At 37.3% G+C, this 26,867-nt stretch overlaps 1 protein-coding gene across 5 annotated transcripts in view; it reads right to left on the bottom strand.

Annotated features, from left to right (window-relative positions):
- Positions 1–26,867, bottom strand: part of Spata5 (spermatogenesis associated 5) — a 183,177-nt gene that overhangs the window by 93,225 nt on the left and 63,085 nt on the right. The window lies entirely within an intron of this gene.

Here is a 26,867-nt window from a genome sequence, read left to right as displayed (position 1 = left end):
TTCTATGGAAACTTGGGGCATTATTATCTTAGGTTTGTTCTCTGATTTTACTCCCATTCCAGTGCAGGAATCTAATGTCATCTTTGTTAAATCAACTCTGTCCCAAATACCACCAATACTCGGGGGTTTTCTTGTTTGCATTTTGGAGGAGGGGTCTCCTGCTTTTATTATTGCTGTTTGCCTCTTCTCTGAGTGCCCCACTGTAAACAAGTTCATTGTTAAGAGCTGAATTGCTTACTGTTCTTTATTTTGCACTGTCTCATCTGCTATTAAACAGTGAATGTTTCCTTTCCAATTGTGATTTTTGATATCTAAGTGTCTGTCACATGATTCCTTTCCAAAAAGCAAGAGTTCTAGAAAATGACATTTCAGAAAAATAAAGGTAAAGGGAGAAAAACTCTAAAAATTTAGAAATTGGTTCATTTCATACCATAAAAATTGATGAATCCTGCCTTCTTTGTGGCCTTTCCTATTTGATTTTTTTTTTTTTTTTTAAAAGAAGTTTCACTTCATCTTTATAAAGCAGACAGTCTCTGGAAAGCACTGGAATAAAGTAACTGCAACCTCCCTTCTCTCACATTCCTTAGGTTGGCTTGCTTTAATGTCAACACTGAGAAAAGATTCCTGCATGATCCAAACTGCACACAAGCCATTTACTCTTTCTCTTCACCTCCTTACCACGCTCTCAGTATTAAAATGTTAGCCCATTATCAGCTATTCTTTAAAAACTGCCATAGGCAGGCACATTCAAACAGGCTCGTATTACAAGTAAAGTAGGAAAAGCAATGGCGAAACGAATCTAACATTAGTGACAGTGTGGGAAGCTACCAGAAGACATGGATTTCACCTCTCCTTCATCAGAGGCTGAGTCCGCTTCTTCTCTCACTCACTGGGGCCTACACTTGTGATCAAACACTTGACAAAAAATGGGCAAAATGATGGCACAGCTGCACAGTAGACTCTGCATGACCTGAAACTTCTAACTTCCAGGGTGATTTCTTTCTTTTTTTAAAAAATAAGTTATTTACTTTTATTTTATATGCATTGGTGTTTTGCCTTTAGGTATGTCTGTATGAAGGCATCAGATCCCCTGAAACAGGAGTGACAGACAGCTATGAGCTGCCATGTGGGTGCTGGAAACTGAACCCAGGTTCTCTGGAAGAGCAGCTCAGCAGCTGAGCCATCTCTTCAGCCCCCTCAGGGTGGTTTCTTATCATGAGAACCTTGGCTACTACATATAAACAGCAAAAACTGGACAAAGGTCATGTAAATGTGCTTGCTCCAAAGTGTAATGGGAAGTTGCCAAGATGAACTTGACACAGACGCAGAGGTGGATCATGACAGACATTTTAGCACACTCAGCTTCTAATAAAAAGAGAAAGTAGGAGCTGGGGGAGGGAGGGATTCAACTGGCAAAGCATTTACTAGCCAAGCATGAGGGTAGTTCAGAGCCTCTCATCCATGTAAAGGTAAGACAGGCTTGGTGACCACCAGCAATCACAGGGATCCCCAGGGAAAGCTGGGTAGCTAGACTAGCTGAATCAGTGAGCCTGGTTTCAACTGAGACCCTGCCTCAGTATTTAAGACAGAAAGTGACTGAGGAAGATACCTGTTAGCAATCTCAGGCCTGCACATGCACCCACATATGTGAACATGTATATAAACACGAATGTGACACACACCCACAAAGGAAGCTAAGATAGGGATTACTTTGTTACTCATACAAAAGTAAAGCTAATTCATTCATATTCTGAAAGATAAAAGCAAGCAGGAAGAACACTGGGAATATCTTTAGAAAGAAAAACGGGTATGTAGTCAATACTATGAAGACAATCCAACATTTGTAAGTTATTTAGGACAGCATACTTAATGTCTGCTTTTATAATTAACTGTTTTTAAAATTCTTAAACTATCCATTAAATTTATTATTTTATCTATGAAATGTCAGCTGTTATCTTACTGGGTGATTTGGCCAAAAGTAGCTTTCTCCTTTCATATGTGCCTAAATGCACCCATCAGTTTACACTCAAAGCATTCCAGCTCCCACCTTCCCTTCCCTTGAATGATGACAGAGATCTGGTCCAGGGAGATGGTTCAGTGGGTAGAGGTGCTTTGCCGCCAAGTCTGATGACCCACAGTTGATCTTTGGCACCCACATGGTGGAAAGAGAGAAATGACTCCTGCAATTCGTCCCCACATGTGCCATTGTCATGTGTGTGCACTGAGGCACCTAGATAGATCCCCTCTCTCTCAAATAAATAAATGTAACAAAAAATTGTTATAGATTATATATTTTATATAAATGCTAGGTTTTTTTCTTCATATGTGACATGAAACTCAGTTAAATATATACTACCAAAATTACTGTCAAGAAGAGAGGCATTTAGGGCATTTTTTTCCCTCAGAGCAGTTTTAGGTTCTACAGTAACATAACCTCCCCTATTATCAGTTTCTTCCAGAGAAGTGGACATTCACATGGGGTGCTCTTGGAGCTGTAGTCTACAGGCTTGGAGAAAAGCACAGTGACACGTATCCAGTCATGACACTATACAAAGTAGTCCACTGTACTACTAAAGATGCTCAATAGTACTGCTGACTGCTCCCCCCCCCCAGCTCCTGGGAACCAATCATTTTTCTACTGTTCCCACAATTTGTTTCACTATGTACTTTAAGCTACTCCCATGTATTTTCACAGCTTGCTATCTCTGTTTTAATGAGGGTAAAATGTAAACCACCATTATTTTTAAGTGTGTGTGTGTATGTGTGTTCTGCACTATCATAAGCTTTTGCTAAGACATACTTTTTATTGAAAATTAGGACTGCAAGCCTCCTCTCCTACATTAGAAAAGTATAGTAAACTAGAAAAGGCTAGGCTACAAGCAGTGAGCCAGTTCAGTCAACTCTGATTACTAGTCAGCCATTTTGGCAGAAAATAGAAAGAATAAAAAGATACTAATGGCATATACTGTTAGAATCCCTAGCCACTTTCCCAGCCACATGACCGTGCATGCGCTGTCCAGCAGCCAGGCAAGATGCTTAGTCATCCTAGGGCCTTATGCCCTATGTAATCTGCCCATAGCGTGATCAGGTAATCTGAGCATGCATGGTGTAGCTACGTAAGCCCATATGCATGTGTGCGTGTGCGTGTGCGTGTGCGTGTGCGTGAGAGAGAGAGAGAGAGAGAGAGAGAGAGAGAGAGAGAGAGAGAGAACAGACAACCTATAATAGCGGGTTCCAACTATTCCTTCTCTCTCTTCCACAGTCATTACATAGGCCTATGCACATCCTTTCTATTCCCTTCCCTTAATAAACTCTTATAGTGGGTTTTGTTGTGCCTCATGTCTTCTCTCTTATGGTAAACAGCGCTGCTTAATAAATAACATATATAGTATTAAAATTGAATTTAGCAGTTGTTCTAGTCTGGCCAGGGATCAACTGAATTGTTCTGTGTGGGTTATCTGTTTTTGAGACATCCACCTACCCAGCAGATCTGCTTCTAAAACTCACTTTGTAACAATCCACTCTGCACCACTCCTCAGAAAAGGCTCACTGCTGTTTAACAGTTAAGAGTATCTTTTGCTCACTTCATTCTCCAGAAACTCACAGTTCTGCTGGTAATCATTGTATAAATGTAACTTTTAGTAGTGCTGAGAAGGAACAGTGTGCATACCTAAACAAGAACACTGAGATTACTGTTTTTTTTTTTTTTTAAAAAATATGTACATAGTTATGTAACTGTAAAGGATGTGATTTCCAGCTTTAACATTGCAATTTAAATGTAAGAGTCTTCCCAATGCATTCAGGAGATATAAGTCCACAGTGACATACCATCTTAGCATTATCCATTTAAAACCCGCTTTGGAGCCGGCCAGTGGTGGCGCACGCCTTTAATCCCAGTACTCGGGAGGCAGAGGCAGGCGGATCTCTGTGAGTTCGAGGCCAGCCTGGTCTCCAGAGTGAGTTCCAGGAAAGGCGCAAAGCTACACAGAGAAACCCTGTCTCGAAAAACCAAAAAAAAAAAAAAAAAAAAAAAAAAAAAAAAAAAAAAAAAAATACCCGTTTGAAAAATTTTAAATTGCCTTTTCTCTTTTTCTTAAATTTGTACTTTTTCTACCCTAATAAGACTTTCTTGCTTTGCTGATCATCTTGTGATAAGTCTAAAGAATAAATTTTTTTTTAAAAAAGGCAAATAAACTGGAAAAGAATTTTAAATTTTAGTCACATGAATACAGATCTCTAAGAGTTCTGTTTCTATTGGACTGGGTTAGCATTAGACTTAATCACACAATTATACAAATATATTAAAGACTTTAAAGAACTATCATTAAGGACAAAAAGCACACTGAAACTCATTTTTAAAGAAGAGAAAAATGACCCAGTTGCCTATTCCCTAGTGAGTTCTTGTAAAAATAAGATATTCTACTTACTGCTATGGTCAATTTAAAAATTCTATTTAATTTTTGAAATTGTGAAACAAGGTTCAAAGAGACATTTTTACATCAATTAAATCAGAAAAAGAATTATAATATCCCTTATTTGCTTGAAACTTTAGTCATATATTAGAAAAAAATGACAACTGAAAGTCTGTTTTCATTGTAACTACTAAGAAAATTAAGTACACCAGGCAAAGAATAACTATTCGAACTTCCAGACCACACTCCGAATCTCAGGCCTGTCACCTTCCCATACCTGCTGCCTGGAGTGCTAGAGGCACTAAACAGGAGTCTCTGGGACCAGACCTTCCTCAGGAGTAGGTTATTTTGGAAGGTCAGTTTAGGTACTGAAAATCCAGAAACGAATTTCTCTAAGCTATCACTCTTGTGTATGTCATGCACACCTCCCCCAGGAAGCATCCTCACTAAAAGTAAGCTGTCCGAGAGAAGGCTACAAAGGAGTGAACCACAAGTATCAGTAGCAGGAAAACAGTAAGTAAGTTTATTCTATTGCAGATCTTGGAATTACCAGATGGAGGGAAGGAAAAGCGGTTCTGGATCGAAGAAAGCCTGAAGCTAAATTAGTGTTAAGGGCTTCCTGACAGACAACCCTCCTAGGAACAATGTTGTATGACAGTCCAGAATGTGTCAGCTGCTCCGCAGTTATGCCTGAACAAATGGCATCCATTTCCAACCTTGTGCTGTTCAACTTGGGGTCTCACAATGAGGTAACTGAACCCTTTCTTGTTAACAGACATATTTTTGTTGTTGTTTCCCCTTAAAAAGTAGAGTTTCATGTAGCCCAGGCTGCCCTCTGGCAGCCTTGTAGGGAAGGATGTCCTTGAATATCTCCCTAGTAATGGAATAATAGGCATGCACCACCATGTGGTTTAAGAGGTGTTGGAGACCAAACTCAGGAATTCATGCATACCAGGCAAGCATTCTCCCAACTGAGCTAGCCTCCCTTGCCTCAGCATGCAGTGCAGAACATAGTATGTACAACTGTGACCTAGTCTCAGGTTCCAACAGAACAATGCCAAGGAAGGCAGTTATGAGCCTTGTGCTATGGATAGTATGTAAATTTAACTAAGCTTTGCTGGCCAAGGCAAACCTATCCATTTGAAAGAAAATTTAAAAGTAAATGAAACCAACAAACAATGAGCTAAACAATTATGAAGATACAGTCTTTCCAAAATTTCTATCCTATCTATGCTCAGTATACTGAATCATGGCTTTCCATACAGGTGCATTGATTTATTCATCATTTATGAAAGCTTACAGGATACAAAGTTAGGGGGAAATACAGCTCTACAAATCAGCAGTATCCAATCTCTAGTGAAATTTGACTTTCTGAACTACTCAAAGGGGAAAAAAAATTAGCTTTTAAAACATGCTCTCAAATTAAAGAACAAAAAGGAGAAACTGATGCCTATTCCTGGACAAAGCCAGGCTCTAGACTCAACAGTATTTTATTTTCTTTGCTTCTTTTGAAATGGTTCAATCCTTTTGGTCTTGCATCCTCTGAAATAGTCAAGGCACTGTATTCTAGTGTGCATGCTTCCAAATACTGGAGGTCTGTCCTCACTCTCCTAAAACTCAAATTCATTAGTGCTTCCTCATTTCCCATACTGACAGACCATGCATGCTTGCTCTTACTGCAAGCACAGCACAAACTGAATGGGGTTCTGGTACCAATCTTCATTTAGGACTTACAATGAGATGCTAATATTTCAGAAATGAGAAACAGTTCTAAAGAAGAAAACTTGTAAGTCTCAACCATGTTTATTTTGAACTCAAATTTCCACACATTTCTACAGCGCTATACAGATGCTGGCTAACAATTAGAATAGACAAAAAGTATAAATAGTATTTTAATCGGTACACATTATAGGTTGTATGGTAAGTATGCAGACATAAAGCAAATCATATGACAAAGGGAAAGACAGGAATGGGAGAGGAAGAGAACAATCTTGTTGCTAGTCGGTATGAAGTTACTAATATTTAGAATTAAAACCCAGAAAAAAATGTGGACAATGAATGGGATTCTTCAATTTTCAGTCTTCCTTGTTTCTAGCTAAATACTTTCCAGCCTATTCTACTAAAAGTAGACCCACATCAACACAGACTGGTCAAAAAATAATAAAAAAGTGATTCATAAAGTTAAGGTGATCAGAAGAAACAATCCACTGAAGCACTTGCCAAAAATTGAAAAGCTCAAATGAAACTGGACTTCTGATATGATGAAGAACTGTGTAAACACCAAACACATGCAATTCCAGATCTCAGACAGTCTGAGCAGCCTGGCATTAACTATCAAGCTGTGAGAGAAAAGGGTACTGACAGGTCCCAACGGAATCGTTATAATTTACTAACAGTGATTGCTGTGAAAATAGTTGATGTATTATGCACACGGAGAGGAAAACTTTCAATAACACAACTGAAAAAGAAAGTGAAACGTAAGATAATTAAAAGTACAATTTAAAATTCTAACAAGCATAAAATCAGGTATTTAGCCATCATGATATTTTTACTGCTGCCACCTCCCCTCAAGGAAATCAATAACTACTATGGAATGCACTCTTTAACAGTCTCTAGGCTCACTGATTTACATGAGTTGCCCCCATGCAATTCTCTAACTCCCCAGCCATGGAGCTATTCTTATTTTATAGACAGCAACCCTCTTCTCACATAAGAAAGGCCAAACTGGAATTCAGATCTAACTTCAATGACTGAAAGCCCACTTCTAGCGCAGGCTATCTAAGAAAGAAACAAGCAAACGAAGCTAGGTCATGCTGTACTGTGGAAAGCTATAATGTTCATTATCAGCTTTGGCTATTTAGTTGGTAGGAGGTTTACACTAAGAGGCCATCTAAATAAAGAATGAGCATTACTTGTTCTTTGGGACTACATGAATAAATGGTCACAAGAATAAAGACTGGCTATTTATAAAGTACATGGTGACACTGCAATGCAGGAAAGACAGGGTCCCTCAACCCCAATCGTCCTTTAAGGAAGTTATGACAGAATAGACTAAGTCACAATCCTATGAGAATCAGTTAAAGGACCATTCACATCATTTTCGGTTGTGGAGCTCCATGGGAAGAAAAAGGAAATCAGAATTCCAACTTAAAATCCACAGGCATGTAGAATCAACATTCCCAACAACAGAAGCCAACAGCAGAGTGAATCTGAAAAGTAGAATTTAAGGGCAGTTGACAAAAGGAGGATTTCCCCAAATGTGCACATCCTGAAGCCACAGTACAAATCCTAGCTCTCGACATTTCAGATGAAGACCTGGAGCAACAAAAGCTTTGCCTCTGGGTTTCTTATCTGTAACAATAATCTCACAATGAATTAAAACAAATCTTAAGAAGGAAGACATGGATCTAAAGTATTTCCATATACTTCTATACTATAGGCTGAAACTAAAACTACAGGAATTACAGTCCCTCACAGAAATCGAGGGCAGGGAGGCTGAAGAGCATAGTGGACAGAACACATCTAGCTCTCATTGCACGTTCTCTTCCTAGTTTCTTGACCTAGATGGTTGTAAGGTTTTTATACTTTATTTCAAATAAAAAATTCTTAATTCTAAGTAGACCTTGAAAGCTGAACTACGAACATAATTGCTAAAATTAATAAAAGCACAAAGACATGAGACAAAAAGAGTAACTGAAAAGTAGGGAGATGAAAATTATTTTAGTCATTCAAAAGAAGTAGAAAACAGAAAAATCTGAAATAAGGGGACAAGCATAAATAAGTAGTACTATCTCAGACATACATAGACAGCTATCCTAAATATTAGCATAACACCAATAAAACTGCAATTACTAGATTGCAGAATATACAAGACACAATTAAATCTTACCTATGAAAGGCTACTAAGATAAAACAACAGGGATGTGCTAAAGAAGAATGTAAAACAACACACAACTACACTGAACTATTGAGAACCAATACAAACGAAGACCACATGGGTGACTGCTAATAACGGGATTCAGAGCATGGGGAAGAGAGAAGATGCCCACGTGACACATGCGTAGGCCCTTCGGAGGGAAGCGCCATGCCAGTGCAGCCAGACTGACGAAAGTGAGAGGAGAGATCCGAGAAACCCACAATCATGGGACGCAATCTTCTCCCCAAAAGTAGCAGAGCAAAGGAAAATCAAAAAGAATCTGGAGGTAGGAAGAGTGTCATCAAATCAAGTGAGCCCATGACTTTGGCAGAGCACTGTATCCAACAGAGACACTTTAAAAGGGTGTGGGGAACAGTCAGTGAGAAGTCCACAAACTAATTCCCAAAACGACTAAGGTATATGTAGAATTCCAAATATTTAAAAATTAAGCAACATATTTCTAAATAATTGGTCAAACACTTGAACTGACAAAAATAAAACACATCTGAGAGTTTGTGAAATGTAACGACAGTGTTCCTAGAGGGAAATCTACAGCACTTCAAAAGAAAAGTTCAAAGTAAATAATCAAAGTGTCAGTCACAAAAATAACAATAAAAAACAAAATATTCACAAAGGAAGTAATAAGAAAAAGAAAATTAAACATAACAAAGCAATAGAGAAAACTGAGTGATAGCACAGCATAGTGTTGAAAAGATGAACAGAAGAAATCTATGACAGAAGGTCCTTGAGAGGATGGTCTGATAAAATGGACAGAGCAGGAGAGAGACACAAACTTCAAACATGAGAAAGGAAAGAGGAGACAAAGCTACGGACCCTTAAACAACAGGAGACCCTGACACACTGTGTGTGTGTGTGTGTGTGTGTGTGTGTGTGTGAGAGAGAGAGAGAGAGAGAGAGAGAGAGAGAGAGAGAGAGAGAGAGAGAGGAGGGGAGTGGAGGGGAAGGGAGGGGAGGGGAGGGGAGGGGAGGGGAGGGGAGGGGGAGAGGAGAGGAGAGGAGAGAGAGAAAGAAAGAGAGAAGTTACATCAAGTGGCTAACATTCCCTGAAAGACACACTTTAACAAAACTGATTTCATAAGAGAAAGGCAATGAACCCACAGAAGAAAAATAATCTTGTCTCACCTTACCAAGCAACCACTGCTCTGAGAGAAAACTACAGGAAGTGTAATAAAAGACAACTACACAAAAATACCGAGAACTGATACAAAAATCTTCAGTATTAGCAAGCTGACTTATAAGTACACCTATATATTTGTGTACATAAAACAATTAAGAAAGATTTGTCCTGAGAATTCAATGTTTCAAAATAATTTAATGTTTCAACATCAATCAATATGGTCTATTAGTAAAATAGAAAAGTTCCACAATCACCCGACAGTTGCACAGCAGCATTTGATAAAATTCAAAATTCACTTAGGATTAAAAACTCAGCCAACTAGGAGCATTCAACCTAACGGCTAACACACAAAGCCTAAGCCACTATCAGAGTTAATTGTGAAACCCTGAGAGTTCCTCAAGCAACTCCTTAAGATCAGGAGGAAAACAAAGATGTCCACGTTCAACTCTGTTCAGCATGTTATTAGATATGCTATCCAGTAGAAAAGAGCACAAATAATAATAGGTGTATAGATTACAAAAAAATAATCCTTTCATTCACGAATACCATGAATTCCAAAAAATATAAAAAGTAACTCCCCGAACCAATGTATGTAAGAAGTGGACAACAGATAAAAATATCATGACATATTAATAATTAATTACTAGAATGAAAATCTAGAATACTGTTATAATCCCATGAGAAATTACTATTATAGTATAATCTTAAACAGGTACAGGATTTCTACACCACGAACTATAAAACGCTAAATAAAAGAAAATATAATAAACATGTAATGTTCATGACAAAGACATTATTATATTAAAATTTCTCAAATTGATTTAAATTAAAAACAACCCCACAAAGTACCAGCTGAATGGTTCAGAGACATCAATACTCTAATTCTAAATGTTTATATGCAAGAGCAAGTGGCTGGGAATAGACACCATAAACTGAAAATAAGGATCAAAGTTGGAGGATATATATAAATAACTACAACAGTAAAGACAGCACAGGTTATCAAAGAATAGACAACAACAGAAAACAACCAACCATCCACACAAAAAACCCAAACTGACAATACCAAGTACTAGCAAGTGTAAGAATATCAGAAACTCTTTAATTGTTCTTTTTTTTTTTTTTTTTTTTTTTTTTTTTGGTTTTTTCGAGACAGGGTTTCTCTGTGTAGCTTTGCGCTTTCCTGAGCTCATTGTAGCCAGGCTGGCTCGAACTCACAGAGATCCGCCTGCCTCTGCTTCCCGAGTGCTGGGATTAAAGGCGTGCGCCACCACGCCCGGCTTCTTTAATTGTTCTTAAGAACACATCAAAGTTTAGGTAATTTAAAAAGCAACATAGTAATTTCTTAGGAAGTCAAGTACAGTTGATTCTTCTGACTCTGCATTCCTAATTAGTATTACCCTAGTGATAAAAACTTATTTACATAAAATTCTGCCCATAAACATTTACATTGTCATTATTCATAGCAAAACTGAGAGCAGTTTAAAATGCACTTCAACAAGTATACAGTTAACTATACCACACAATTTTTATAAAAACTGAACTTCTTATATGCACAGCAATACAGACAGCCAAACCTCATGACTTGAAAGGAGCTATCCTCAAGAGACTGTATGTACACTGCATCTATCCATCTCTGTGACATTACAAAAAGAGCAATGGTAATGGAATGGACCGATAACTATCACAAATAGGAAGAAAAAGGGTGGTGACATAAAGGAACTCTTTTGGAGTAAACAAATCATTGTACACTGTAATCCTGGGGCTGCCTCACAAACTCTGCATTTGTCAAAACTCTAGTTCCTGGCTCTATGACCTTGGTCAGGTTTCTTATCTGTGTATATGGTCTTCTTTGTAGGATCAGGTATGATAATAGAACATAACTCATAAATACTGAATGACCAATAAGATATACAATATGTTATAGATGTCTCACTTAAAAATCCTAATTGAATGTGCCACACTTCAATGGTCAAGATGGCATTCAAAAGAGAAAATGTATTTCAATATACTTGTTTTACAGAATTTACTTACAGTGGAAGAGTAATCTTGTAGTCAAGTTCATGGGCAATGGCCACAAAGAGAGGTGATAAAAATTCAGCTCAGCGGTAAGAGCCCAACATCATATCACTGTGTTTTAGCAGTCCTGTAGCAGCACAGTCTTTTCTTTCAAAGACTTAAGAAAAAAATACTGCAGCCCCAACACTCAGAATTCTTTGTAACAATTTTAGGAGAATGGGAGTAATAAATAGGAAGAATAATGTTCTACATATTTTAAGCAAATAAAAGGACATAAGGCAGTGGTTGTGACCCCTTTGGTAAACCTCTATCTTCAAAAATATTTAATTATGGCCCATAACAGTAGCAAAATTACAGTTATGAAGTAGCAACAAAAATAATTTTATGGTTGAGGGTCACGACAACATGAGGAACTGTATTAAAGGGTTGCAGCATTAGGAAGGTTGAGAACCACTGGTATAAGGTAAAATATATACATCACTAAAATTATCTGATCATATTACGTATGTAATAATTTTCTAAAATTATCAACAAGCATTTAAAATACTGTATTTGGACATTATTAAAGCTCACTCTATTTTGCTATGCTTTTGTTTTCTATTTTTGAGACAGGACCCTTCCTGACTCAGCTCCCAGAGAACTGGTATTATAGGCATGAGGTGCATCCCCAGGCCTGGTATATTTTGCTGGGGTTTAGAGAAAGGGTTAAAGTAGAGAATCATTATTAAGTAATGAGGTAGTTAATGATGAGAGTTCATAAGAAAGAAGAAAAGAAACCACAAACACAGGAAACTGGACATAATTTTAGTCTACGTTTTTGTTTTTTTTTTTTTTTTTTTTTGCTAATTGCCTAAAAGGTCTAGCCATAACCATTTTTCAGTCATTAAAAAGAAACTTCAATACAATCCTAAGTGAGTTATTAACTATTATAATTAAACACATAAAAAGCCATTCATTAAATATTCAAGGTTAAACTTACACAACTAGTTTTAATAACAAAATAAAATCCCATCACATCTAACTTGAAAAAAACTACAATCTCTGTTAAAAACCACTTTCCCATGTTATTTCTTCAGTGCAAGTTCTCAATGGGAGTGGTAGATCAAAAGTTTTTATGCCAGGAGAACAAAAAGTGGCATTTATTTACTAAGTGTTTTCATGTTTACCCTGACATTTCTACCAACGATTACCAAAAAAATAACAGGAAGATGCGTTTTCAAACACAATGTTTTTTCCCAATTAAATGCATTTTTGAACTACATGCAAGCAAAGTTAATAAATAGAAGGAAACAAACACAGAGCTGTCATTTTAAAATGACATTCTTAAAAAGTTTAAGGCTATCATTTGTGGAACACAAAAGATATTTCCTTCTCAGCAACATTCCAGGACAATGCTCTTTCCTGCCCACCACAGACAGGACTGCACTTGTCTGGAAGCAACTCCAGTGTTTACACAAAGGCCGTTTTCCTGAATCATCTTCTTGTGGACACAAAACAGGAGATAGGGATACCTCCAGTATGTTTAGAATAAACTCTCGTTCCCTCAGAAGAGCCAGGCCAACACTATGGAGCGTTCTCTATAACACTAGTAGATAGCAACTGCTAGGAAAGCCTTACGGCCAAGGATCTGGCTATATTTTACAGTGTTCTGCCACAGCCTGTCCCCAAATTCACCAGACAAAGTAAAGAAATTCTATAATCATCTTAACAAAAAACTTAATAAAAGAAAAACTGCTAAGCTACAAAATAGTTTTCTAAGTAAAATGGTCACCTACCCTCTCCCAAATAACCCCCCAAAACAAAACCAATCAACATCAAAATCCAACAAATAGCAGGCTTTATGTGCCAATTTCCTTTTTTTTTAATTTAACAAGAAAAAAAAGGCTATTTACCTTTTACAGCTAAACATATTTATTACAATTCCAAGAGACCCACCAATAAAGAGCTTTGAATTCTGCTTCTAAATGCAATATAAAATGCAGTTTATGTCTTACATAGAACTCTTACAGAAATAAAAATTCACTATTTTCATAAGTTAGCCGAATGAAATTTGGTTTGACTGCCACCTGCTGATACAAAATTTCTACAACTATACAACAGATAAAATTATGAGACTCTTTTTTGAAACAATTCTTCCTAATTGTTGGTTTCATTATAATCCCTAAGAAAACTAAAAAGGGTTAAATATTTCATATTAAAAGATTACGGTGGCACTAACAGCATTTAAATGTTTGTATGTCTTTTCATTCAGTGGGCAAACAGCCACATGATCACTGTTATCTGAGAGTTATTCAAAGTGATTTTATGTCTTCTGACTCCAGTTATCAGACAGACTAGGGAAAAAAAAAACAGCAAAGGATGGACAACTTCAGAAAGTCACTGACTGAACACCACCACAGAGAAGCCAGGCAGAAAACAGCAAAGAAATAACAAAATCTCAGGACAGAAAACACGGTTAAGTATGAACAACAGCGGACGAAAAGTAGTGCAAATGGCCTTCAAGATCATGGGGAGCAAATACATAAGCTCAGCAGGCCCAGGCGCTGACTGCCAGACACAATTGCTAAGGGTTGGAGTTGGGCAAGGACAGGGGTGGTGGCACTTCTGTCAACAGTGAGAGCCAAGAGGGCTACACTTCAACAGTCGAAAGAGCATTTTCAGTTCTTCAGCAGGCAATGCTGCTATGGTAGACATTCCTTTAGAAAGAATGATGTAAAACAGAATCATGATAAAGTGGAAGAGGAAGAAGCCAGTGTCAGAGAAACCAATTCAGAGCAACCACAATAACCCTGGGAAAGAACTGAACCAGAACAGTAGCATGATGGGGAAGAATAAATGGTCTATGTTTTAAATTAAAAAGCACAACCAGTGGCCTGACTGGATTCAAATTTGTGTCTAATTCCTACATCATAATGATTAATAATAAATTCAATTGAGATCAAGAGCAGAGTTCACAGAACAGAAAACAGTGTCACTGGAGCCAATGACAATTCTAGGGGTGGGTGGTAAGCAGAACTCAATTTTTCTGTAATCACTGGTGTCCTTGCAAGTATACTTTTAATATAGTTAGGAAAATGAAAGATTTTTAAATGGACATAAGCAACAAAAACTAAACGATGTGATTGATCTTGAGGGGAGAGTGTCTTCAGGGACAAAGGAAAGAGGAAGACAACAAGAAGCAGGCTGGGCTGCCATGTTCTACAGAAGACATCATGCTTAAATAGTAGTGTTATACATAAATGGAAAAACTGTTAAATACCTGTATCTAGGACACAGAGAACACGAGGTATTAGCACAAGCTTTACATATGCTGATTAAAGGTACATGCTTTGTTGCTTCTCTCAAAGACAGCCCTGGCCATGTTCAGCTTACTTTCTTTTTTTTCTCTGCTCTGGACTCCTCATATGCCTCTAAATATTCTTTTCCTTATTCACAATAAAGACCTTCTCCTTAACCACACCATTGAACAGCCATTTCTGTAGTTTCTTTAATGTACTCCCTTGCATACAGAGATGCATATTTCCTGGAGAGCTGAGATAGTCACTGATCATAAAGTTGAAGCTGGTTCTAATGAATTTTGATTTACCAAGTATTTCAAGATTGGGTTGTATATACAGATCTATTCTTCCAACCATTCCTGCAGAGTAAAAACTGTAACTTTTAAAAAAGTAAAATATTCTCAAAATATCATTGAATTATAATATACATATCATGGTATATCTTCAATAGTTTTCTTCTCATCTCTTAGTTCATGATATACAAAATATACTCCTTTCAAATCTTGCTCCATGTTGGTGGGAATTATGGTCCATCTGGACTCTCAAGACAGAAGTGTACTGTTATCCCTAGGCTAACCTGATCCATTGTTCAAAAGTTTTTGGGTATCTGATACAGTGATCACATTGGCTTCGGTTCCTAAATTAAAATCATTCAGGGGTCAATTTTTACTCTGGGATTAAACCAATGCATGAGCCAATAAATTGAAAGAAAATGTCTGTGCCCTGTGGTTTTTTAGGGAATGATCTTTGAAACTGTATAAACACAAGATAAATATGCTAATGCTTAGGAATTAGAAAAACTAGAAAATGAATTGTTTTGTATATAAGGTTTTACCCTAATACTGTGCATGTTTAGCCTACCACTCAGATATAATGATTGCTTATCATTAGTCTCTGCTGGGAGGGAAACTGAACTTTGAAACAGAAATAACTAAGACACACATGACTTAAATGTGATACATAAACAATATAAAGTATAAAAACCTTCAAATCTTTCTTGGTAACAGACATCTATAAGAGGAAGACAGTAAGTTAAAAGCCAGTCTGGGTTAAAGAACATCAGCCTGTCTCAAAAACAAACAAAATTAACACCTCCTTAAAATAAACAGCCATCAGTGTTTTCTGATAAGAGACTCTTCAAAATAACTAAAGAAAAAAGGACTATACTGTGGTATTGTAGTCCCCCAAATATTGTGCATGCTAATAAACTTATCAGGGGTCAGAGACAGAGCAGCCACAATATTAAACATAGAGGATAGGCAGTGGTGGCACACGCCTTTAATCCTAGCATTCCAGAGGCATAAATCCATGCGTTCAAGGATATAGACAGGCATGGTGAATTCATCATGCTTTTAATCCCAAAAAGCAAGCCTTAATCCCAGGGAGTGGTGGTAGAAAGCAGAAAGGTATATAAGGTGTGAGGACCAGAAACTAGAAGCATTTGGCTGGTTAAGCTTTTAGCTGGTTAAGCTTCAGGCTTTCAAACAGCAGTTCAGCTGAGAGCCATCGGGATGAGGACACAGAAGCTTCCAGTCTGAGGAAACAAGACCAGCTGAGAAGTTGGCCAGGTGAGGTTAGCTGTGGCTCGTTCTGTCTCTCTGATCTTCCAGTATTCACCCCAATAACTGGCCCTGGGTTTGATTTTATTAATAAGAACTTTTAAGATTTCTGTTACACTATATCTACCTGAAGAGTGCTTTTGTGCAGGCGCGCACACACACACACACACACACACACACACACACACACACGCACGCACGCACGCACGCACGCACGCACGCACGCACGCACGCACGCACGCACGCACGCACGCACGCACGCACGCACGCACGCCAGCATAGGGCTTAGGTCCGCAGAGATGGGGTTAGATCCTTTGTGGGATGCCTGACATACGATGCTGAGATAAAAACCGAGGTCCTCAAGATCTCACAGGAAAACGAAACTATGCCATCTTTCTTGCCTGTCTACATTTTAATCTCAATGACCTTTGGCACACATAAAGCAAAATTAACAACTTAATTCAGCAAGATACTTATTTTTTTTTCTTTCTTTGGTTGTAGGAGGACATCATGATTTCCTTTTCACCATTGTGTATACACACACACACACACACACACACACACACACACATTCTGCTTGCTATCTTTTAAACTAAGAGGAAAATTTCCACTCTAAAAGAGGCTCTAGGGTTTGGCCAAGCTCTGAACATAGTTATTTAGTCAATAAATAAGGACTTAAGGTGATCTTTGGTATTAATGAACAGTGTCTACAAGTTCCTATCTGTAAAGTTACTATGATAAACACAGTGTCAATGTTTTAAGTCTACTGAAAAGACTCTTACTACATTATCGTAGTACATTATTTCTTTTCTGGCTGTAAACTCTACTATAAAAAGGAAAAGTTAAATTTGTGAAGAATAAATGTAAAAAATGAAGATATTTGATTAAAAAATAGAATTTAAGTATAATACTGAGAAAAAATCTCTTAGTTTTTCACTGTATCATTTTCATACACTCTTACAGACATTCATATACAAACTTCATGACCAGAAATGCTAACTTCTTTCTTTCTCTGTGGTTTTCCCTCATTTTCATAATGAATAGTAACGAATCCTCTCTATTATCCTGTTAAACATGAAATCTGGGGTAGTTAAAAACTTGAATGTCCATTAACAACCACAGAACACCAAATTCTAGGCTAAATCAGAACTCAAGTATTCTCTGGTCACATACCTATAAATCACAATGAAGGAAACATATTATAACAATTAATGTCTTAAAACAATCTCTAAGGAAATTACTACATATATATCATATAACTTGATAAAAGAGAGAAATTAAAAAATAGGAAACACTAGTTTTTTTCAATGAAGTACATAAAAGAAAAATTAAAGCTGACACAATTTAGTTTGGTAAAATTATAGCTGATGTGGAAAGCCGATGCTTTCCAAATGCAATAAACTAGGAAGAACATGAAAGGCAGATCTCTCTCACACTAACTAGTGCTATGTCTTTTAGGACTAGACATATCAGTGAACACAAGAGATAACAGTCTTTCCAAGTCGAGTCAGATATCTTGTATGGTAACAAACAGTTTAAGAAAACATGTCTGAACACCATTAAAAAGCAAACAAAAACACAAACAAGGAGAACCAGAGAGAGAAAAAAGGTTGTAGCATCTACACAATGCCAGGCACTTGGCTGTGTTTCAGACAAGGAGTGCTGCTACGTGAGCATGCCCCAGCTCTTTTCCTAAGTATCAGCTTTCTGTGAGTTATTGTAACTGTTTAAAAAAAAAAAAAGGGTATGCTTGGCTTCTACTCTCTATAACCTTATTTAATACATGGCACATACAGGTACTAAACAGATATTTGGTGAATGATCTAATAGCCAAAAATTAAACAGTTCTCCCAAACAGTTATGGTCCACAAGGCTTCACTTTCTTTGGTTCAGAAAATGGTATTTTATTTTCCTTAAAGGGCCAACAACCACGTAACTTTAGCTGTCAGCTATATAGTCTATATAGTAACTATTCATCAGTGTCATGATACACGAAAACCAGATACAATGGTATATTAAAGGGTGTGTTTGGGGTCCAAAAATACCAAACATAGGCACTAAGTACAGTGGTGTGCCAATTTCTACTTAGCTTGTTTTATATGTAGCTCATTGCCCTCAGTCTTCTGTTAAATTTTCCTGCGAGCATAAAGAAAACTTATGAACTATTTTGCAAATGCTTACTCTCTTTTAATTGTCAAATACATAAAGTCACACAACTTTACCCTCCCTCTGCCTTCCCCATCCCTCCTCTTTTCTCCTTTGCCTCACACCGTATACAGGTCATCAAGTAATAATATGTAAATATTGAAGATAATATTATGGATTTCAGCTATGGATAGCAAAAAAAAATATTAAGCACGTAAGACATTTTACAGAAGTTGAGAATAAGCCTCACAAAGTTATTACACTCTTAAAATGTCAGGCCTCTGCCAATGTCTGAAATAGGGGCAGAAATTTCATTAAAGAGGAAGCAAATGGAGTGTCAAGTCCTCAAATATGGTATTAATGAAAGAACCTTTTTAAAAATCCAATAAATGTACTTGAAAATATCTTGCTCACCTTGCTCAGTGCTCTCTATTGTGTTCACATCATTAATTACATAATACCTGTTTTTATGCACTATCACTTTTCTGCACTTTAACACCCAAAGTGAAAAGTGGGGGACAGGATAAGAACAGACATCTAAAAGGCAATCTTCACAACTGGTGTACCGTTTTGTTTTTTAGAACAAAACATAGCACTGAGTAAGCTTGCTATCAACTCATTCACTGTGTAACTTTAGGTCACACACTTCACTCTTGATCACAGACTGAAACCCATGGAAGGTGACACTGTTTGTTACTCATTATTCTGGCTCACCTGTCCTACCTGTTCTATAAAATTAGAAGATGAGCCGGGCGGTGGTGGCGCACACCTTTAATCCCAGCACTCGGGAGGCAGAGCAGGCGGATCTCTGTGCGTTCGAGGCCAGCCTGGGCTACCAAGTGAGTCCCAGGAAAGGTGCAAAGCTACACAGAGAAACCCTGTCTTGAAAAAAAAACTAGAAGATGATCTTGCAGTAAGGTAGTGAGGGAGAGAAAAGAGAGATACTTTAGATTACACTGTATTATACCACACACAACATACTAATCAAAACCAAACTAAACAAACTGACTCATGTTACTGAATAACATCTCTCAAAAATTGGCAAAATCTCTAGTTCTAGTCCAATGTGCTAACAATGCACACCATTCTCTAAGAATCTTTGTAGTATTATGACTCTTCCTACATGAGAGCCGAATGCCAGGTAGTACAGTTTGAAAGAAAGCGCCCTTTTAGTAGATGTACCTTCAAACTCAATAAGGCAGGGGTAATGTGAGGTCTGGGTAAACAGGTTACCAAAAAAAATTAAAGGCTTGGAGAGAGGTGAGGATTACAAAACCTCAACTCCACTCAACTTGCTAAAATTTTCTCTAGCTGTTTAAATTTAAGACATTTATTCTGTGCAAGAGTATTTTCTTACTGATCAAATTTATTGATATAATTTGTAATATTAGAAAGTCTGCACATTCTAAGGATTTAGACAAGTACACATGGCTTGGAAATCATCTCACACCCAAGTAACAGGATAGTTATAATCTCAAAAAGTTTTGGTATACCACTTTGACACAAATTCTCTAAGACTTTCAGATCTATTTTTCTGTTTGTAGAGACAGAGTTTCACTGTATAGCCCCAGCTGTCCTAGCTCCACAAACCAGGCTAACCTTGAATTCAGAGATTCACCTGCCTCTGCCTCCCGAGTGCTGAGATGAAAGGTGTGGGCCACCATGGCCCAGTGCCCAGATCTATTTTTTCTTAAAAGATTTATTAATTTTTACTTTATATGCATTAGTATTTTACCTGCATGCATGTATGTGCACCACAAACATATCAGCACCTGGAGATCAGAAGAGGGCATTGGAGTCCATGGAACTGGAGTCACAGATCTGTGAACTGCAGCATAGGTACTGAGAATTGAATGCGGGTACTCTGGAGGAGCAGCCAGTGCTCTAACTGCTGAGCCAGCTCTGCAGCTCAACTACATCTATCTAATTTTTAACACTAAAGTCCTGCTGTTTCATAATGTGACATAAATAGAACAAATATTGGTGCCTTTTACATCTAGATTCCTTCATTTAGCCTAACATGTGATTAACTGATTAATCACTTCATCGTTCATCTTTCCCCTTTCTTAAAGCTCTCATCTCATTTATCTCTAATTCAAATAAATCTAAACTTAAATTTCTTACTTTCTGTTACATAAATTACACAGAGGTATTGACTATTCTGAAAGCAGAGCGGCTTTCACTCAAAGCATTTCAGGTGAGCATCACCATCTTGTGTCAAAAAAGAGTAACTGCAACACCAAATCTATTGTCAGGAACAGACTGATCTGTTCAGATGCACCCACCACTAAAATATTGCAAAGTCTGGATCACTAACATTTTATGATTACAGTGCATTAAACTGTCTAGACATTCAAATTAGAATGTAGGTATTAAAAGAAGCTTTTTAAAATTATATGCTTACCTCTACTAATTCAAATACTCCATACCACACACAATGAGTACCACACAGAAAAATGGTACTTTATTACTATTAATATTCTATTAAGTTTTAAAACATTATCAAGTTAATTCTACTAGTGGTTCTAAAATATTCAATATATGACTTTGGTTCCTGACTAATTTCAATATCAATTCCAAAATTCAGGAACCTAAAAGTATTTGCAATAAAAGAGTTTTATTCAAATTTAAAAGTGAGTTGACATTAAACAATTATACAACTAGATACTTTAGATCTAATTAAAATTTGTTTTTATATTTGTAGTTTTCAGGAGCATATTAGACAGAATCTAAATATTATAAGCTCAACAAACAACCATGAAAAGAGAAAATATGTAGCTTGACAAGTCATCTTTGTAATAATTTTTAAATAAAAAAGTTAAGGTGTTCTACTGTCAATCAAAGGTTTTTTTTGTATGGTTGGTTTTTTATTTTACACAACCAACATCTTAAGGGTAATTTATTGCCACCCGCAACCCTGAAAAACCTCTCAGTTAAAAAAAAGAAAAGTCACTTTTCTACCCCTGGTTATGAGGTGTTCAAAAGAAATTTGTAGTAATATGTGTAGGAAGGTAGTATCCAAAATGAAAACCAACAAGCCAATACATAACTACAATGAAACTGAAAGCAAAAACTTTGCTATACAGCACTTTTTTGGGTAGCATTTGGAATGCTTTATTATTATCTGTTTCAGTAATTAAAAAAAAAAAAAAAAGAAACTGTAGACTTTCCCAGATTGTCTATTATATCTTCAAAAGACACAGAAAACTAATAGGCTGAGTATTTTTCACGAATACTGGGCGATATGTTCACTGCATGTCTTCCAATTCTTCCATCACTGGTGTCTTTTGTTAATTTCAAGCTATTCTACTACTGTCCTGGTCCTGGTCATCTCGGTCATATACATTATCTGAATTTTGCTATTTGATTATGTTAAGGCCCTGTGGTGATAGTGTACATCTTCTAAAAACTTATCTAGAAAGACTAAAATTTGGGAAGGGCTATATCCAAACTATAGCAAAAGATTTAAAGAAAATGAAACGTCTCACACCTGTAATCTTATCACTTGGAATAATGAAACAGGAAATGTGAAGTCAGCTTGAGTTACACAGATACACAGCTCTGTGCAAGCTGGGACTGTGGAGTAAGTCCCTTCCTAATAATGCCTTAACAAAACTAAACACTACAAGATACCCCTCTGAATTAGTATTTTGAAAATGGCTGTTTTACTGAAATTAATATGTAGGTGTCTACAGAGCCAATGCAGTAAATCCCTACCAAAATTCCAATGACATTCTTTACAAAAACTGAAAAGTAAAACAACAATCATCTAAAGCACAAAATACTCCAAATAATCAAAGCAATCTTCCAGCTGAAACGGCAACTGCTAAAGGTATCAGGATACCTAACTTCCAATTATACCTCTGACAACAAAAACAATGTGGTACTGGAAGAAAATAAGACAAGCAGTTCAAGAGAAGAGAATAAAGGGCCCTCAAATAAACTCCTGCAGCTACAGTCACATGACTTTTGAAGACAGTGTCAGAACATCTATGGGAGAAAAGGTAGCCTTCTCAATAAATAATGCTGGCAAGCCTGAATATTCAAATGTAGACTAGTGAAACTAGATTCTTATTGCTCACACCATCCAAAATACAATTAAAAAATTAATCAAGACACAAAGAACTACAGGTAACTAAGAAATGCTCAGAGTGGGAGAAACTCTTCTCCAGGGAAGAGTACACCAATTGATTATCCAATACCAAATGGTCAGCCCTAAAGACATACATGTAAGTAACATCAAACACACTGAGAAGATTGTATTTAGAAATATGTATGAATATACATATACATAAATACATATAAAAACAATTAACAAAACAGAACAAGAATGGATATATGGGAGGGCTTGGGAGGAGAAAAGGGAGGGGGAAATGATGTACTTATACTATAATCTCAAAAATTAAGCAAATAGAAACAAAGTTTCTACACAGTAAATAATCATCAGAATGATGGGCCAGGCTACAGAGTGGGAGAAAATCTTTGCCAACTATAAATCACAAAGGGGAACATAAAATTTGTAATATAAAAAACGCAGAAACATCACCTTTGCTCTAAACCAATCAATAAATGGCCAATCTGAGTGGAAAACTCATTTCTCAAAAGTAGTACAAAAAGCCAATAAATCAATGAAAAGAATCTTAAACATCCTTAACTAGGAGGGAAACACATCAGAACTAAACTAGAGGTCCACCTCATACCAGTCAGAATGATAATCGTAAGGAAACAGCTGGAAAGGACAAGGGCAAAGGGACTTAAACCCTGCTGGTGGGAATGGACAAGGAGCAGAGGCCACTTTGGAAATCAGTATCCAGGCTTCAAAAACCTAAAAGCAGAACTAGCATATGACTTGCTTCACACTTGGGAATATACCTAAATGCACCCAAGTCGGCACTGCTCAGAGATAGCTGCACATCTGTCCTAGCTAATTAAGGTTTCTATTGCTGTGGTGAAACACATGATCAAAGCAACTTGGGGAGGGAGGAAAGGGTTTATTTGGCTCACGCTTCCAAATTACTGTTCTTCACTGAAGAAAGTCAGGACAGAAACTCAAACAGGGCAGGAACCTGGAGCAGGAGCTGGTGCAGAGGCTATGGAGGGATGCTGCTTACTGGCTACCTCCCTCTGGCTTACTCAGCCCACTTACAGAACCCAGGACCACCAGTCTGGGGATAGCACTACCAGTAATGGGCTAAGCCTTCCGTCATAAATCATTAATTAAGAAACTACCCTGTAAGCTTGCCTACAGTCCAATCTTACGGAGGCAGTTTTTTTTGGTTGTTTGTTTATTTTCGAGACAAGGTTTCTCTGTGTAGTTTTGGTGCCTATCCTGGATCTCACTCTGTAGACCACGGTGGCCTAGAACTCACAGAGATCTGCCTGGCTCTGCCTCCTGCATACTGGGATTAAAGGCATGCGCCATCACCGCCCGGCTCTGGAGGCAGTTTCTTAATTAAGGTTCCCCTTTCTCAGATGACTTTAGCTTGTGTAAAGTTGACATAAACTATCATAACATCCATGTTTACTGCAACACAACCCAGAGTAATCAAGATATAGACCCACCTAGCAATCTATCAATATGTATGGATAATGGAAACCATGTCTACATAAACAAGGGAGTTTCACTCAACTTTAAAAAAGAAATGTCGTTTGTAAGACAATGGACAGAACTGGGGATCATGGTGTGAAGTGAAAGAATCCACACTCAGAAAGACAAATGACAATGTGGCATGCAAATTTAAATACAATGGAGGGACAGGAAACAAAATAGGGCAGTAAGAGTTAACATGACCAAGTATTCAACATGATTATGAGAACACACCATAATGAAACTTACTATTTTATATGCTAATTAAAACAAATGCAGCCCATTTCAATAAGCTTATATATGCATTTCAAAAAATAAAGAATGCTGAAGATAGAATAAAAATGCCATATAAAATAACCCAAGATGTTAAATCTGAAAAGCCAAAGACTAGTTAATGAGATGGTCTAAAGAAAAGAAATATTTTTCACAAACAAGGAAGGGGAAGGGAAAAGGAGAGAGTGAATGAGAACAATTCACACAGAATGAGTTAAGGACAAAAAGAGATTATCAAAAGGAATCAGCCTTATGTGCAGAAGCTCTCAGACTTTAGTAGAAGCACAAGCAGTAGTTATAGTAGAGTCCAGGAGGTGAAATCTACATGAATGAACACCTATCAGGAAAAAGAGGATGGAGCTTTGAGTTGGAACTTTACATTAGGGCTCAGTGCATCAGGATAGCTACCCAGCAAAAAGCCCACTTACCCCTGTCTTTAAATATACCTCTATTTGCCGGGCGTTGGTGGGTGGTGGCGCACGCCTTTAATCCCAGCACTCGGGAGGCAGAGCCAGGCGGATCTCTGTGAGTTCGAGGCCAGCCTGGGCTACCAAGTGAGCTCCAGGAAAGGCGCAAAGCTACACAGAGAAACCCTGTCTCGAAAAACAAAAACAAAACAAAAAAAATATATACCTCTATTCATCTGTTGACATCATGAGATACTGCTCACCAAGACAACTAAACACAGAATCTCAACTTTCCAAACTTAAATATCTAAATGCCAAAATCTCAGTGATCACAAATGTCAAAAAGTGAATTCCACCAACTCCCAATGTAAGTCCCAATGCCACTCTAAGATTAGGAGCCATTCATAAACATTTATATTTTCACATAATAAAATTACAGATGTAACAATTCTGAGGAGCTGCCCAGTTGAACAACTAGCCTAAGAAACTATATTGTAAAAAGAGGAAGTGCTAAGAGAACTCCCAGAAGTGGTGTAGTGAACTTGAAACTGTTACAGCCTTCCAGTATAGCACCGTATCAATGACTTCTACTACAGCCACTCTTCTCTACCTAGATAGCTTACTGCAAACAGAGCACTGTATCACCATTCATATCAATCATGACTTAGCTCCAGAGGCTGTACACAATAAACATATTTAAATAATTCATAGAAAAACTGATTTATTCAGCATAAAACATGGTAAAGGTTTCAACGTGAGACTTATAACTTCAAAAATAGAAATGATAGAGGTAAACAAAAAGGGAAGGTAAATGGTGACTTGACAGCTTGTTACACAAGAAAATCTTAATGAAAGCTGTCACCAGGCTAAGTCATTTAGTTTGATTTAGAAGAACTCAGAGAAAATTTACCAAACACCCAAAATCCTTCTTCATGAAACAGAATTAACATTGAAGGCACTCAACATCAGGGAACCAAAGGTGTCTCTAAGAGTTGGCATTGAAAAAATGGAAACTTTAACAGGATAAACAAAAACCACAATATTCCTACTGGGGGTGGCGGGAGTGAGAGTGGATTTGAATGAGGTAATCTTTTAGGGTTTCATCATCATGTTCTATACTCCTTAACAAAATTTATTCCTACCTTTCATACAAACCTGTGAGATGTTCAGCACTGACTCACACCCTACAAATGTTCAGACCTCCGCTGGCTTGTGTAAACACAGCAGCAGTAAGGGAAAGCAAGAAGCCTTCACCACATGGCCAAACACCTATTTGAACTAAATAAAGATGCTCTTCTAACAGAAAGGATTCTTCTTATCTTCAAAAGGATCTTTTAAAAGTCACAATTTAAAAAGTGCACATACACCCACACAGAGAATGGCATCTAAGGTACATATTGAGAGAACAGAATCCATTATTATTTTCATTCTAAACAGTGAAAGTGATGGCTAGGACAGCGCTTCTGTAAAGTTATGGCAGGTGACATGATTCTCTCAAGTATAAAATAGTTTAGACATTTGCCATGGCATAGATGAAAATGCTAAAAAAATTCTCAAGAAGCCTAAACTAGACAGAAACAAATCAGTTTTAAATATTTATTTTTCTAGTGAAATACAAGGAAAGTTTCTGGCAGCAGTGAGGGGGTAGGGAGGATGCTGGAGAGTTACAAAATACTTTCCTTAATAGGGTAGCTCCCTGGGTGGTCTTGGACCCAGTCATCTTCCCCATTTCTCATTGTAATTCTCAATAAAAGGGTATGACACTCTCAGTTAAGAAGAGGCTGGCTAGTCCATTCCAACTCGAGTTCATCTGTACTCAAAAACTTCACTGTAATGGTTCCAGCTGCCTGAGAATGAAACCTGGGACCAGATTTTTCTAGTACCATTATTAGAAGTACAAATGGGTCATGCACAGTCAAAATTCCATTCAAAACTTTCCTCAACACTGGAAGTCTGGTTCACCAAAAATACTAGGTTTCTCTTGTCCTCGAACAGGAAGTAGTAAATATATAGCACATAACTAAAATGGTGAGCTTGTTCCACAGCCTCCAACATCCTCTTAATGAAAAACTCAAATGAGATACGACAAAACAAACTTACCAATAACACAACAAGACATAACCCAATGACTACAAT

Source organism: Peromyscus leucopus, chromosome 6 (assembly GCF_004664715.2).
Source record: "Peromyscus leucopus breed LL Stock chromosome 6, UCI_PerLeu_2.1, whole genome shotgun sequence".
Lineage (NCBI taxonomy): Eukaryota > Metazoa > Chordata > Mammalia > Rodentia > Cricetidae > Peromyscus > Peromyscus leucopus.
This window is presented reverse-complemented; position numbering and strand designations above follow the sequence as displayed.